This window comes from Tympanuchus pallidicinctus, unplaced genomic scaffold (assembly GCF_026119805.1).
Source record: "Tympanuchus pallidicinctus isolate F22 unplaced genomic scaffold, pur_lepc_1.0 scaffold1, whole genome shotgun sequence".
Lineage (NCBI taxonomy): Eukaryota > Metazoa > Chordata > Aves > Galliformes > Phasianidae > Tympanuchus > Tympanuchus pallidicinctus.
The window spans coordinates 93,375,706-93,388,812 of NW_026294618.1; the positions used below are offsets into that span (position 1 = coordinate 93,375,706).

Here is a 13,107-nt window from a genome sequence, read left to right on the forward strand (position 1 = left end):
ATATTTGGCGGGCCAAAGTGACTTAGCATGCTGTAAGGGACCATATGGAATAAGTTATGCTGCAGTAAAACAAACACTTGTCTCTCACATCCAGTGTTATTGTTAGCAACTTATTTGACCGAGCGTATTTCTCAGCAGCGACAATGACTCACTGAATAACAGGATAATACCACGAATCGCTAGCATGTTGTGGTCTGTGGCCACAGGAAGGGTTTTACTTTTACAGTATACATGTTGGCAGTTTCAGCACACTAACAGCAAATCCAAAAGTTTATTGCTGCATCTAGTGCAGAGGCACAAGATCTCTGCTTGGAGCCTTTCTGTAAGCCAAAAAGAAAGCATGGGAATATTTTTAATGTCATGCTTGCCAAACTGCAGCAAAAGCAAAGAGCTGAGAATTGGTTACCAGAAGAGGAGACGTCACCTTTACTTTGCTTTTCTTCATTCTTCATTGTGTGGATATGGTGATCACTGGAGCTGGGAACCAGCATGAGAGCAGGTTGTCCCAAAGAAATGGACTCTGTGGTCCCCATATAAATATTCAACCTTGCTGCAGGTTGCTAATTTTGAACGTGGACATCAAAGCACGCTAATTTGGAAGGATGAAGAGTTTGCAGGACAAGAGATAAGACTGGTCCATCAAACCCCAGTCCAATCATTTTGTAGAAGAATTTGTATCCAGTGCACCTCAAAGCAGAGAAGAAAGCAAAAGGGAAGCATCTGTTGTGCAGAAGTTTCCAAGAGGGACTCAAGGAAGTTTTGGTGGGAGGATAGAAAGGCAGCAGCTTTGCAGGACGCTTTCCTGCACTTAATGTATTTTGTTATTTATCCATTTTCACATTTTCATTTAGCTCACTGCTTTTGCTTATGTAAGAGGAAAAAGAAAAACAAGCCAAATCAATGTTCCAGTGAGAGGAAGGACAATTCTCTGAAAGGACAGGAAATGATGTGTGCTGGTGTCATGCAGGAGTAGTCTGCAACCTCCAGGGCATGCTGTGGTCTGCAGGACAACCTGGGAAACATCCCAGAGACAAAAGCTCTGCTGAAACATCCTGGACAGGATGAAGGAAGGGCTTGAAAGCACTGGGAGACTGAGGACAGGAAAAGGGCTTTACACCTCATTCCATACAGCATATTCCCATGGGAATTAAAACAGTCCCAGCATGTATCTTCCAGTCCAGTGGGGAAAATTCTGTATTCAAACAGAACCCCTTGGTGGAAGAAGCTCTAGAATGTTTGTCTTCTTTGGATATTCACAGAAAAGTCATTAAGAATCATTAAGCAGAGTTGAGCCCAACCCAGTCTGGGGCATGTATCTTTCTGCTTTACTGGAATTTTGGCATTTGCTGGAATCCCGGTTCTGTGAGTGCTTTCCCTTCCACCTCTGCCCACATTTTTGTACAAATAAACTGATGTGGAGTTCTCCAGAACTGGAAAAGGCCCAGATGGAGAGACCAGAAACTGAAACCTGTATTTTATGTTAGCAGTGTCAGAGTTCTGCATTCCAGGGATTTGGGAAAGATCCTAAGAGCAAACATCCCAAACTCAGAAGGAAGTTTAGCACTAAATGCAAAAGAAATCCAAATATATTGAAGTATGGAAACTAAAACAACTTCAGCTTTGCCCTGCAGTGACCCCATGCAGTAAGAATACAATTACGATTAGATCACAGGAACAGTTGGAGCCCTAGATAAGAATAAACCAAGTTTTGAAGGCCTCCAGACATACTGCGTTGATTTGCCATATTTTCTCCCAGTGTAGTGCCAGAATAATACGGAGTTCCTTAAAGAATCAATTAAAAACTGAGTGTCAACTCAGAAATTGCCTGATTTACTTGTAAATTGGTGGAAAACAACACCACTACTTAAGGCTGTCATTTTGCTGCCTCCCTCCATAGCAGCACATGGAAGACTGGGGGGGATGATAACAAAATCTCCCTCTGTTTGTAGGATTAAATGTTTGGTGACAACAATGTCCTCATCAGCACATATGGCTTGGACCACCTCCAAGCAAACCCCTTCCACCACCTGAGTGTCTGAGCATGTTTCCTTTGTACTTTTCTGTGCTCTTCTTCCTCATGCATAACTGAGAGGTCTCCCATTCCTTTCTGGAAAAATACCTCTGTGCATCTTAGGGGAATGACTGCACTCTGACCTTGAATGTCTTCACATCAAAACTGAACTTCTTAGGTAACGCAACTCTGCATTCATGCCATTTTTTTCCCTCTACACTTGTAAAGAGGCTTCCTCTGTGCACTGGATACCTTGCCTGCAAATCTCTGTCCCTGGGTTTCCCTTGTATGAGCACAATTCAGCAGCACTGTGGCTCAGTACACTAACAAGATCCCAAGTCCTGAAAACCGAGTACCACAAAGAACTGACTTAAGTCTGCATTAAAGGCAACTTGTGTCATGGGACAGAAGTTTGGAAGTATTTTGTGTCTGTAAAGTGACTAAAAAGGACAACTGGATTTAGACCAGCGGAACGTTATTTACTCATCTCACCAAAATGTGCAGTTAGTTATTATACATTAAAGTTTTATAAAGAACAAAAAGCTTGTGAAGCTGGATAGCACACAGTTTAGCACCATGACACAAAAACGGCAGCAGTTTCTCCAAAGCAAAGGCAAATAAGTGTATTTTTAAGTCCCATTTGAAATGCTACGCTTATTTGAAAGATTGGTGGCCAAGTGCATGAAAGATGTTGAGTGGCTTTGTGCAGACAGCTGCACCAGGTGGCAATTGCAGGACATACTGTAGTGCCTTCATGTGGTGTTCACAGCCTGCAAAGCCAGACTTTTCCCCAAATACCATTCATTTTGGAAAACTGCCCGTGCTGTGTTTGTGAGTCCCCTAGTGAAACCTTCCCCAGGTCAATCGCTGTCCCACATCCTGAATATGCAGAGAAGAGAAAAAGAGAGCATGTTCTGGGCACAAGAAAACCAAAGAAGACAGCGGCACTTTTTCACAAGATTTCTGAAGCCTTACATTCTTCAGACATCAGCTTTTTGGTAAAATCAGAGGCAGGGCCATCCTGTAAAGGACTGTCACAAAACACCTTCTGACTTTCTGTGGTATGTCTTGAATGGGGAATGGTCACTCCTTCCATCTCCTTACAAGCTGGATGTGACACATCCTACAAACTGTTTTCCCTAGAAGAAAGGCAATAAAAAGTACTTGGCTGGATAAGCAAATCAGTCTGTGAGTGTGTCCCCAGAATCTGCTCCAATCTTCTGACTCATTAAGACTCCATCATTCAGGAATCACCATAAAAATATTGAAGTCATTGAAGGGAGGAGGATGTACACTTGGACTGATGCAAGCCAGAGCCAGTTTGCAAAATCCTTGCTGAATGACATCATGGCATAGCCCTCCTCCATGTGATTTATTTTGAGGACTGTCTCTTCTTGGGCATACTAAACAGCACAAATGTCCTTTCCCACAAGAAACTCTGCATTCAGGACCAGGCCAACACAATCTCACTTGCTCCAGGTGCCACCGGAGTTGAGACAGCTTTCTCTTCCACAGCACCAGCAAGGACAGCCTCCAAGTGTGACTTTGCCTTTGATGCCTCACTCAGTGAGTTTTGTGCCCAAGCTCAGCTCAGCGTCCAGTGGGCTGCTGGTGAGGAAGAGGAGCAGTGAGTGTGAGCACCTCGCAGTGGGTGCTCAGGGACCACTTGTTGTGACTTGTTGCTGGTAAAAGGCTCCCTAGCAATATGACTACAAAGGTGATTTGACTATTTATTTTCATGCCCAGGGTCTCAGAGTGAGATCCTGCCAGCTTTGCAAAAGAGACCAAACAAACACCAGCAATACCCAGGACTAATTGACAGTAAATATTTATAACAGCTAGTATGCTGATAATACTAATAAACTTTAGGGATGAAACAATCTGTATGGTATTGCTGCTGATGGAGGGGGGCACAAAGGAGAGGTCATTTGCAAGGTCTCGGTGCAGCTCTACCCAATGGCAATGGAAGCAATCCCAGTAAGCGAGGAGTGTAGGAGTGTCCTTTCATTGTAATAGCAGCATAAAGGGTTGTTTACTAGCAGCTTGATAGTAATTAAAAAGCTATTGTCTCTGTTTAGTTTAGGATTAATTTCCGTGCTTGCGTTTCTATAGAAAGGCGATAAGTGCTTGAAAGGTACTTGTCATAAAAAAGAGAAGTTTGTCTGGCACAGACAAATCTCAGCTGCAGCCTAATTGTGAACATTTCCAGCACATGGGAAGAAACCAGGCAAAGGGAAGATAAGCAGCTCAGTGAGTGTGAAAGCCAGGCTTGTGGGAATGTCCATAGAAATGCTTGCTAAATAAGGGGAAACCAGGGCTGCACTCACAGACCCTCTCGGCAGCAGACTTTACTACGGAGTTTCAAGTGAACGCTCCCATTATATTCTCCTTATGTAACAACAAGGGAAAGCATTTTCATTCATGAATGGAAATGCTTATGACATTTGTGGTCTAGTAATTTCCCTTTATGATCATCTGTCATCGTATCTCTGGAAATCTGACAATTTCAGTCATATTCCTGATATTATGTTCAGCTCTTTCTGTATAATTTCACTTCACCTGCTCTGCTGTTTTTTCCAGTCTATCAACCATCTGAAAAATGAGAAAGCTTTACCTGGCACTTTGCAGTGTGAGCATGAATACCACGTTTTAACACCTGAAAGCACATGAACCGATGTACAGATGTGATTCTCTAGCGTTTAAAGAAACATCTCATGTTAAACTGTACGGCCCCAAACCAACAAGATTTCAAGCCAAGGCTACAAGAGGATGATTGTGCAGTGTGGTTTTTTTTTTTTTTTGGTGTGTGTGCGTTCTGTTTAACAAAACACTGAAGTGGAGAAAGCCTTTCTGCCAAGGGTATGCTTTGCTTTTTTTTTTGCCAGTGCCCAGCTCAAAGAGCTAACGTGCTTCCCTGTGAGTTTGAAGGAGAGAGATTACTTCTGTGCTTTGGAAATAGTCACAATAGTGCACAGCTGTTTTCACTGGGGTCGACTTCCACCACGCTGTAATGACAGTTCAAGCCATACCAAAAATCCTCGCACAGGATGTAATCAACCTCAAATCTGGAGAGAAACATTGAGAAACTGCCTCTGAGTGCCAAGAAAAACAGCAGCCGTTTACAACATGCTTTTCCTAATGTCCACTCAGCTCAACCCACACGTCAAACTGGACGTCTCAAAGCGAAAGTAGGGCAGACCAGAGGAGAAAAGCCCCTTGACTATTGTGAAGAATTTTCTAAGCAGTAACACTGCAGGGCTCAGGCACTGGGAGCCACCTCTGATCCCTCCTACCCCTTCATTGAAGCTCTAGCATGGGGTGTCCTGAAAGACCACATCAGGAGTGTTAAAATGCTTGTTTTCCAAGAATTTTTTTTCTTGCCTCTTTCAGACACTTGGAAAGTTTCTGTCCCTCCAACAGCAAAGCTGCTACACGTCGCGTTCCGCGCTCGGAGCTTAACTGTCTATGCTGCTACAGGAGCCAGCCCACAGCGCCAGATTTACGGGTTTTCTCAGGATGCCGCGTTAACCAAAACCCTAATTATTCCCGAGAAACGCTCGAATCCATTTTCACTTACCCCAGCTGAGTCTCAGCAGTTGTGGATACAGCAGAATGGAAAAAAGCCCTCATATGATAGTGTCTCTAAATTTACCAGAAAGAAAGGAGCGGGGGTACTTGTCCTTTAAGTGTCTCTAAAGATGGTTTGCATAGCTGGATCTCAGCTTATCTATGCTTTTCTGCTTTTGCTTCCATACATGGATCTGTTCCCAACAGTAACTTTGAGCTGTCGAAAAGAAGCTATCTGGCAGCTTTCAGTTTCACCTGGCACATCAATGAGCAGAAATAAATAAATAACAATCTTTTCTGCTAGATCCCCTATTTGATTTGTACCCCTCTTTGTTTATTCCTTCTTTCTTCCTCCCTCCCTCCCTTCCTTTACCTCCCTTCCTCCCTTCCTTCCTTCCTCTCTTTTCTCACCCCTTTTCCTTTTTTCTCTCTTTTTTTTCTCCCCAGATTAAATTTTTTTTTTTTGCTGTTATTTCCAAAGTGATTCTTAAGTGGGGGCAAGTAGAAATGACCAAAACAGATTTTTCTTCCCCCTTTCCTGCAAGCTCATACACTTTATTCTCAGAAATATCTTTTTGTTGCTGTTGTTTTTTTGCTTTGCTTGTAGGTCAGGGTTTTGAATGTTTATTACTTGGAAGCATTTCAATGCAATATACATCATGTCTGCAGCAAGGGAAGGTTAAGAGTCAAATTTTTTGGAGAGAGGGATTATAGAAGAGCCACGTGACTGCTCCCAGATTAGCAGCAGTAGCAGGAGGAAGCATTCCTCTGATAATACAGTAACTACCATGGGACATGCCTGAAGCACCAAAGAGTGGAAGCTGTTGTTTGGAAGCTTCTTGCAGATGTGTTATGATTAAATTACTCCTCGTCCTCCTTCCCACCCCTCCAATCTCACCAGGTTTTTGTTTCAAGAAGAGCTGATACTGGACAAAACAATTTTTTTTTTTAACATGGGGAATACCATGCCACAGGTCAGAAAACCAATTATAGAAGGGCTGCTCTGAAAGTAATGCTTCTTATTTCATTATGTTGGCCCACAGCATCAAAGGCAGATGGCAGTTGGTGGCATGGCAGTAGGGGCTGAACCTTCCCACCAATATCCCATTACATTTTGTTGCCATGTGACAGATGGCAGCAGAGGGGCAGTCTGACACAATGGCATCTGACATGGAAGTGTGTCTGGAGCAAAGGTGTGGAACTGAATTCCTCAGTGTAAAAAAAACAGCACCCACTGACATTCATCAACGCTTGCTTGAGATTTTTCCTAAATATCTGTTAAACACATGGCAGAATAAAAGTTTTTTAAGATCTCACCAGCTCCAGCCGTACAATTAGTTACAAACTGTAATTTTGTTATTACAAATTATCCAATCAAGAGATGCTTCTTCAAACAACTTATTATCTCCTGTTCTTTGGTGCATAAGAAACTGGGGGAAGGTGTATATTTTGATGCGGCTTCTGGGAGGTTTCTAGCATCTACTCGGCATCCTGTGCCCTGAGAGCACACTGCTGTGTCCCACACTGAACAGAAGTCCTGCGTGGGTTGGATATACAAAACAGGCAGCAAAAAAACTCGTTTGCAGACAGTGAATGAGTACAAACTTGATGATCTTGAAGGCCTTTGCCAAACTAGATAATGGTTCTAAGATTCAGTGAAGGAGACCCTCCTGTTTCTGGCGTGCCAGCCAAATGATTAGTGCCTGTTGTATGGAGCAGTGGGAATCTGGAAATCCTTCCCAGGATTTCTTCAGCCTTTCAAGAAGAGCCAAGCTCATCTCAGGAGGGTGCTCAGGTGGGAATCCATGCCACTGATGCCTGTCAGACAAACCTGGTGACTCAGGAGAGAACCTCTTGTCCTATATTGCATGCATCAGTAAAGCCTTTGAGCTCCTGCTTAATTTAAAATATGCAAATAATACTTTTGACTTCCCTGGGGTTAGCCATGTCATCATTCTGTGCTTAATTTGGTTGTATAGAAGTGGAAATGAAGCTGTCACAAAGTGGCACAAAAAAAAAAAAAAAAGAAAAAAAAAGGACCCAAACAAGAACTGACATTATCTGAGTTTCCCAGATCTCTTGGCTGTGACTGTATTGCTCCAAAGCTGTAGAGTTTACCAGAATGGGCTAAGAAAAGCAAGACTTTTGGCTTCAACTCATTTCAGAAGTGTCTTCTTCTCTGTAAAGGAAATGTTGAAACCCAGATGTGCACATAACTTAAGAAAAATGTACGTTGCTTCGGGTTCCTGCAAATAAGATGATGACACAGCCCTCAGGGTTTGGGGAACTGAAAGGTGAAGGGAGCAGGCAATTTTCTGGCTATGTCCTGCCCTTCAGCACAGCCGCTGTGTGTCATCCCCGGTATGAGTGACACCACCTGCTTTGAACTCAGCTCTCTACGCTGACTGGCCAAAGAGCTGCTCATATTTTCCATCAAGAGCTTTTCCATTTGTCCCCGGTGAGAGAGGTGAAGTTGGTGTCAGGGCATGTGGATGGTAAGAGGAAAGGTATTTTTCTAGAGCAAAATAAAAAAGATAGATAATAGAGTCACTATCTAGTCCAGGCAAGTCTGACCAATTGCCCATGACCTGCATGAAGCCTGGCCCAGCCCGCCCTGTGGCTGTCCCCTGCCCCACACCATCATGGCAGCTCTGCCACACTGAGTGACCCAACCCAACCTCCTCCACACAGGGAGGGCAGAGTGCGGGGCTGAGTCGGTTATGGCAAATGGTTATGTGCATTGTGATGTGTTTGCTAAACAGTGGCCTGTCAACAGCAAAAAATATGCAGCCATGCCTTGCTTTTTGATACAGGGATTTGAGAACGGATTTCAAGATTGCTGAAATAAATGATGAAATTTTTTGTATATCTCGGTTCCATTTTCAGTCAACATGAATACATTACCTGTGAATTTCCAAGTGGAATGCATAGAGTTGCAATCAGATATTCATCTCAGAAATCTGACTCTGTCTCTTTACCATGCCTTGATAAGCCCTCTCCTACCAGAGAGAGAAGTACCCCCTCCTTTGCAGACACACCTTATCCGTGTCACCACTTTTGGGCAGCATGTACATTTGTGAACAACTGTTTTCAAGGCCTTAAGCTCAGAAAGAGTAAAACATCATCAGAAATCTCTGACAAACACTTGGGAGTTCACTTAGAATTGCAACCATTGCCACTGAACCTGACTGATGCATCAGCGTGGCAAAACAAGGAGAAATATCCCACTAGTTTATGAAGAGCGGCCGCCATGATGGTGCAGGGCAGAGGGCTGGCTGGGCCTCATGTGGCCCATGGCTTCAACATGCTTGAGCTACCCAGCAGGCCACAAGGAAATGGAAATACACACCTCAGCCTTTCATGCCCATTGACTCCTCTTGTCTTCCCTAAAACAAACAGAAGAGGAGGCGAAAACCCATCTTTGGGGGTGAGACAGCAAATGACATCTGAGGCTGTGCCTGGCACAGCATTGGGTAGAACGGCAGGAACTCAGGGCTGGGAGCAGGGCTGGTGCCTGTGCCAGAGCAGGGTGGTCAGACCTCATCTACTGAGCCTGATCCCCCTATGGACACCTTCAGTCCCCAGTGCCAACCCTGCCTGTGCTGCAGTTTGAAGCGACCAAAGAGGCATTGAAGCCTCTCTTCTGAATATCAATGTGAGTTTCACAAGCGTGGTTTAAATATAGCTGCTTGCTTTCCTGGGAGACCCTGTAGCAGTATTCTCGCTGCAGCAAAAGCTGCACCATATGCCCAGCATTCACAGCCGTTTCCCAAAGACCGCCAGGGAGTTGTTATTCTGCATTTGGCTTGCATGCCGTTCGAAATGAAAGGCTTGCTGGGGAGGAAGGCTGGAGGAACAGGCTGCAGCTGACGTCTTTCACACATTCAGATGTGCTGCTCAGGTGCGCTTATGCAGTGTTACGAGCTGCGAGAGCTGGATGCAGCTCTGAGCAACCTGATCTAACATGGAAGCCAGCCCAGCTCCAGGCAGGGGCTGGACCTCCAGAGGTCTCTCACCACTGAAATTATCCTCAACTCAACTTAGGATACAGTCATATGGCAGAGGAACAGAAAGGAAATCTGAATTTCTGGGTCATTTTGTCTTACCATTTATCTTACAAACCCTTCAAGCACGGTCCATGTCTCATCATACACAGGGCTTGTCTCCAAAGTAACTTGGACCTTACTTCGCTGCAAGTGAAAACCCACAATTCCCTCTTTTTTTTTTTTTCTTAAAGCAAACTGATTAAAATGCAGTTGGGACCATGCCCAGGTAAAGTGCAAGAAAGTCGGGCAGCCATTCTTTCCCTGTGTTAGGTATGTAAAGCACTGCAAGTGAGCAAGTCTTTTTCGTTCGGGATAAGCAAAGATGCTTAAAACCTGGGGAGTGTCCAATTCTTAGCCATCATTAAGTGATGAATTAACCATCGTTAAGACATATATTACCATGCCCTCAGGACAAACTAATAGAAAAAAATGCTAATTAGTGCTGGTCAGAAATTTTCCAGTGGAACATTTTTCTGTCAGAAACTCCCCTGATTAGTTTAAATTGAACTTTCCAGAAGAATGTGTTGGTTTTGCTGAATCCCCACTGCAACACAGTGGACTGTAGTGGGATGGGAGTAGGGAAAGAGGGACTCCATCAAAACTGTCGTGTTGACACCTTGCCAAATTATCTGCCTGACTGCAAGCCTTGTGGCAGCAGGAAGACCCGCAATTTGGGGCAGTCTGCCCCACAGAGTGCTGGCAAATGAACCCTGAATATTCCTGGTTCTTGTGCTGAGGGACTTGGAGATCACACCTGCAACCAGCAGCATGGTTAGGTCGTGTATGTAGCATTGCATGTTGGCTCTGCTCATGCCTGACTCCTTACTCCACTCCTGCTAAAGCCCTCCCAGCGCTCTGAATTTCCATGTTTTCCTCCCACAGAGCATGCCCCTGGAGCTGAGCACAAAAGAAGGGCTAAATGGGATCCTCTGGATCCTCAGACTGACAGAAGATGGCTCAAATGCTGATCAGAGTACTGCAGCATCCAGGACTGAGGATATCCTGAATTGCCAAACATTAATATTTGATGCATTTCAATATTTAAAGAGCTTGATAACATAATTTAAGAAATACTGTTGCTCTTTAAATTATTTGTAGACAATTTATAACAGGAGCAAATCCACTTGGAATGAGCAATATTTCGGCTAGAATAGATGTGTAGCTTAGACAGCTGCCTTCATTTATTTAAAGCATTGGAGATATGACGGTTTTGAGCTCCTCTGCTAGAAACCCCACATCCCACCAGGCCAGACTGCCATCCAGCAGAAGCGAGTGAACCATAGAATCACCAAGGTTGGAGATGGTTGGACTCCAAGGTCATCCAGTCCAACCATTCGCCTACCTCCAATATTGCAGACTAACCATGTCCTTTTCCTTAAACACCTCCAGAGATGCTGACTCCACCACCTCCCTGGGCAGCCTGTTCCAATGCATCACCACTCTTTCTGAGAGGAAATTCTTCCTAATATCCAACCTGAACCTCCCCTGCTGCAACTTGAGGATCCAGAAGAGTCTTTAGGCTGGTTGCGGTGTTGTTGAAGGAAAGTTTTGCTTTTGGAAACAAAGTTAAAGAGATGGAGGGTTTCCCTGAAAATTTTGTTTTCAGTGAAAATATTTGGGTTGTCATCTAGAACTATAAAACCACAGCTGGAAAAAAATAGGCTGCTGGTTGCCAAGAAAAAAAGAAAAAACCCACCCTGCTGCCATTCTTTCTTGATTTATTTCTTTTCCTGGAAACATCTTGGTGTAAGCAGCTCCAACAGTTTACACCTGGTCAGGATCAGTCCCAGCGCTGATAGCACTGCCATTCACTTGACAAATGCCATATGAGTCTGTAGAGAGCTCCCCGCAGCAGTCCATCTCCCATATACATCATCTCTGCCTGCAGTGGAGGGCAGGGAGGCAAGGGCACAATTCATGCAATGTTAGAATGAGCCTCTTTATTTAACACAGATGCCTCGGATGCACTGTGTGAAGGAAGCCAAGAAACCTCTGCACTGCAGCACAAGCAGAAGCACATGCTTAGCAGTGAGGGAACATTTTGCATCTGGCAGCCCCTTTATTTCCAGTCTTCCCATCCTGATTGCCAAGGGAGATCTCCAAACATACCATCAAAATGTAGAGTCACTACACTTTCATTTTTGCTCTAACCACTTTGAGCCTCAGGTCTTTGCCAGTTCTGCAGTCAACACAGAAGGGCTGTGCAGGGAAATTATTTCTCTGTGGTGATGCTGACAGTTTCCTATGGAAACCAACACATTGCTCCACAGATACCTGCACTAGGTGCAGTCCAGTTTTATCACAGAATTGTGGAATCATTGGGGTGGGAAAGCACCTTTGGATGCTATCTGTATCAACCCTTGCTCCAGCAGGACCACCCAGAGCTGCCCAAATGTCCCTGTCTCAGCAAATGTCCTGGGAATCCCTTACCCCTCTAGGATTACGAAACGAGTTTTCCACACTGTGGGAGAAGTGTGGCTGAGGGGCTCCCCTGCTTCTGCAGTCTTGTCTGGATGATGGGATTTTGACAACCTTTCTCCTGAGTGTTTTCGTTTCTGTTCATCAGCTTGTTGGTCTGATAACATTAATCAGCACTGTGGAAACAGTGCTTTCAGAAATGAACATTGTAATCAGAATGAAGAGACACTGAATGAGTGTTGCTAAAATTAAAGAGTCTAAATCCAGCAAAATTGCTTTCGCTGGGAAAAAGTATGTTTATCTATAGCCAGTGTTACCCACTAGATCCGTGCTATCTTGATAACATGAGGCATGATCCTTGTAGGAAGGTGTGGCATCTCTGGAGGAGCCCCACAAAGATATTCTTACAGCTCACATTTTCCCCGTGTGCCAGTTGGCAGAGGGAACTGGGATGGTTCAGTCTGGAAAAGAGAAGGCTCGGGGAGACCTTATCACTCTATATCAGCCTGAAAGGAGGTTGTGGTGAGGGGGAGATTGGCCTCTTCTCCCAGGTAACTGCAATGGCCTCAAATTGCACAAGGGAAGGCTCAGATTGGATATTAGGAGGTGTTCAAGAAAACGTGGCACTGAGGGACATGATTAGTGGGCATGGTGGGGAAGGATCAACGGTTGGACACAGAGATCTTAGAGGTCTTTTCCAACCTTTATGAGTCTATGATTCTATGACTCTCTCCTGCTCTATCAGCTGGCACAGACTCGTAGCAAGCAGCATTAGCTCCCAGAGACCAGAAAACCTGGCCCTACATTGGTTCTGGAAGTTCTTCATCCCAGACCCTGCTGCACATTGAAAAGATTAAACATTTCTACCATTTACCTCAGTCCAAAAATATGTCTAAAAATGGCCTGCTGGTGAGTTCTAGCATGTGTTTAAACATGATGAGATGATGCATGAGCTTGAAGGCAAGTGGCAAAACTGAAATCCCCGCTTAATATTTTCCTTTCTGAGGCTGCAAAGATCTCCAATCCAGGGAGTGATGCAAGGATATAACATAACTGCTAGCGTAG

The 13,107-nt window shown here is 44.4% G+C and overlaps 1 protein-coding gene across 6 annotated transcripts in view; it reads right to left on the bottom strand.

The window, feature by feature from the left end:
• SLC8A1 (solute carrier family 8 member A1) overlaps positions 1-5,713 on the bottom strand; it is a 99,244-nt gene extending 93,531 nt beyond the window's left edge. For all 6 annotated transcript variants that reach the window (XM_052676115.1, XM_052676104.1, XM_052676073.1 and 3 more), the window contains exon 1: positions 5,589-5,713. The gene's annotated coding sequence lies outside the window, so the exon portion shown is untranslated. The remainder of the gene's footprint in view (positions 1-5,588) is intronic.
• Positions 5,714-13,107: the final 7,394 nt, after the last annotated feature.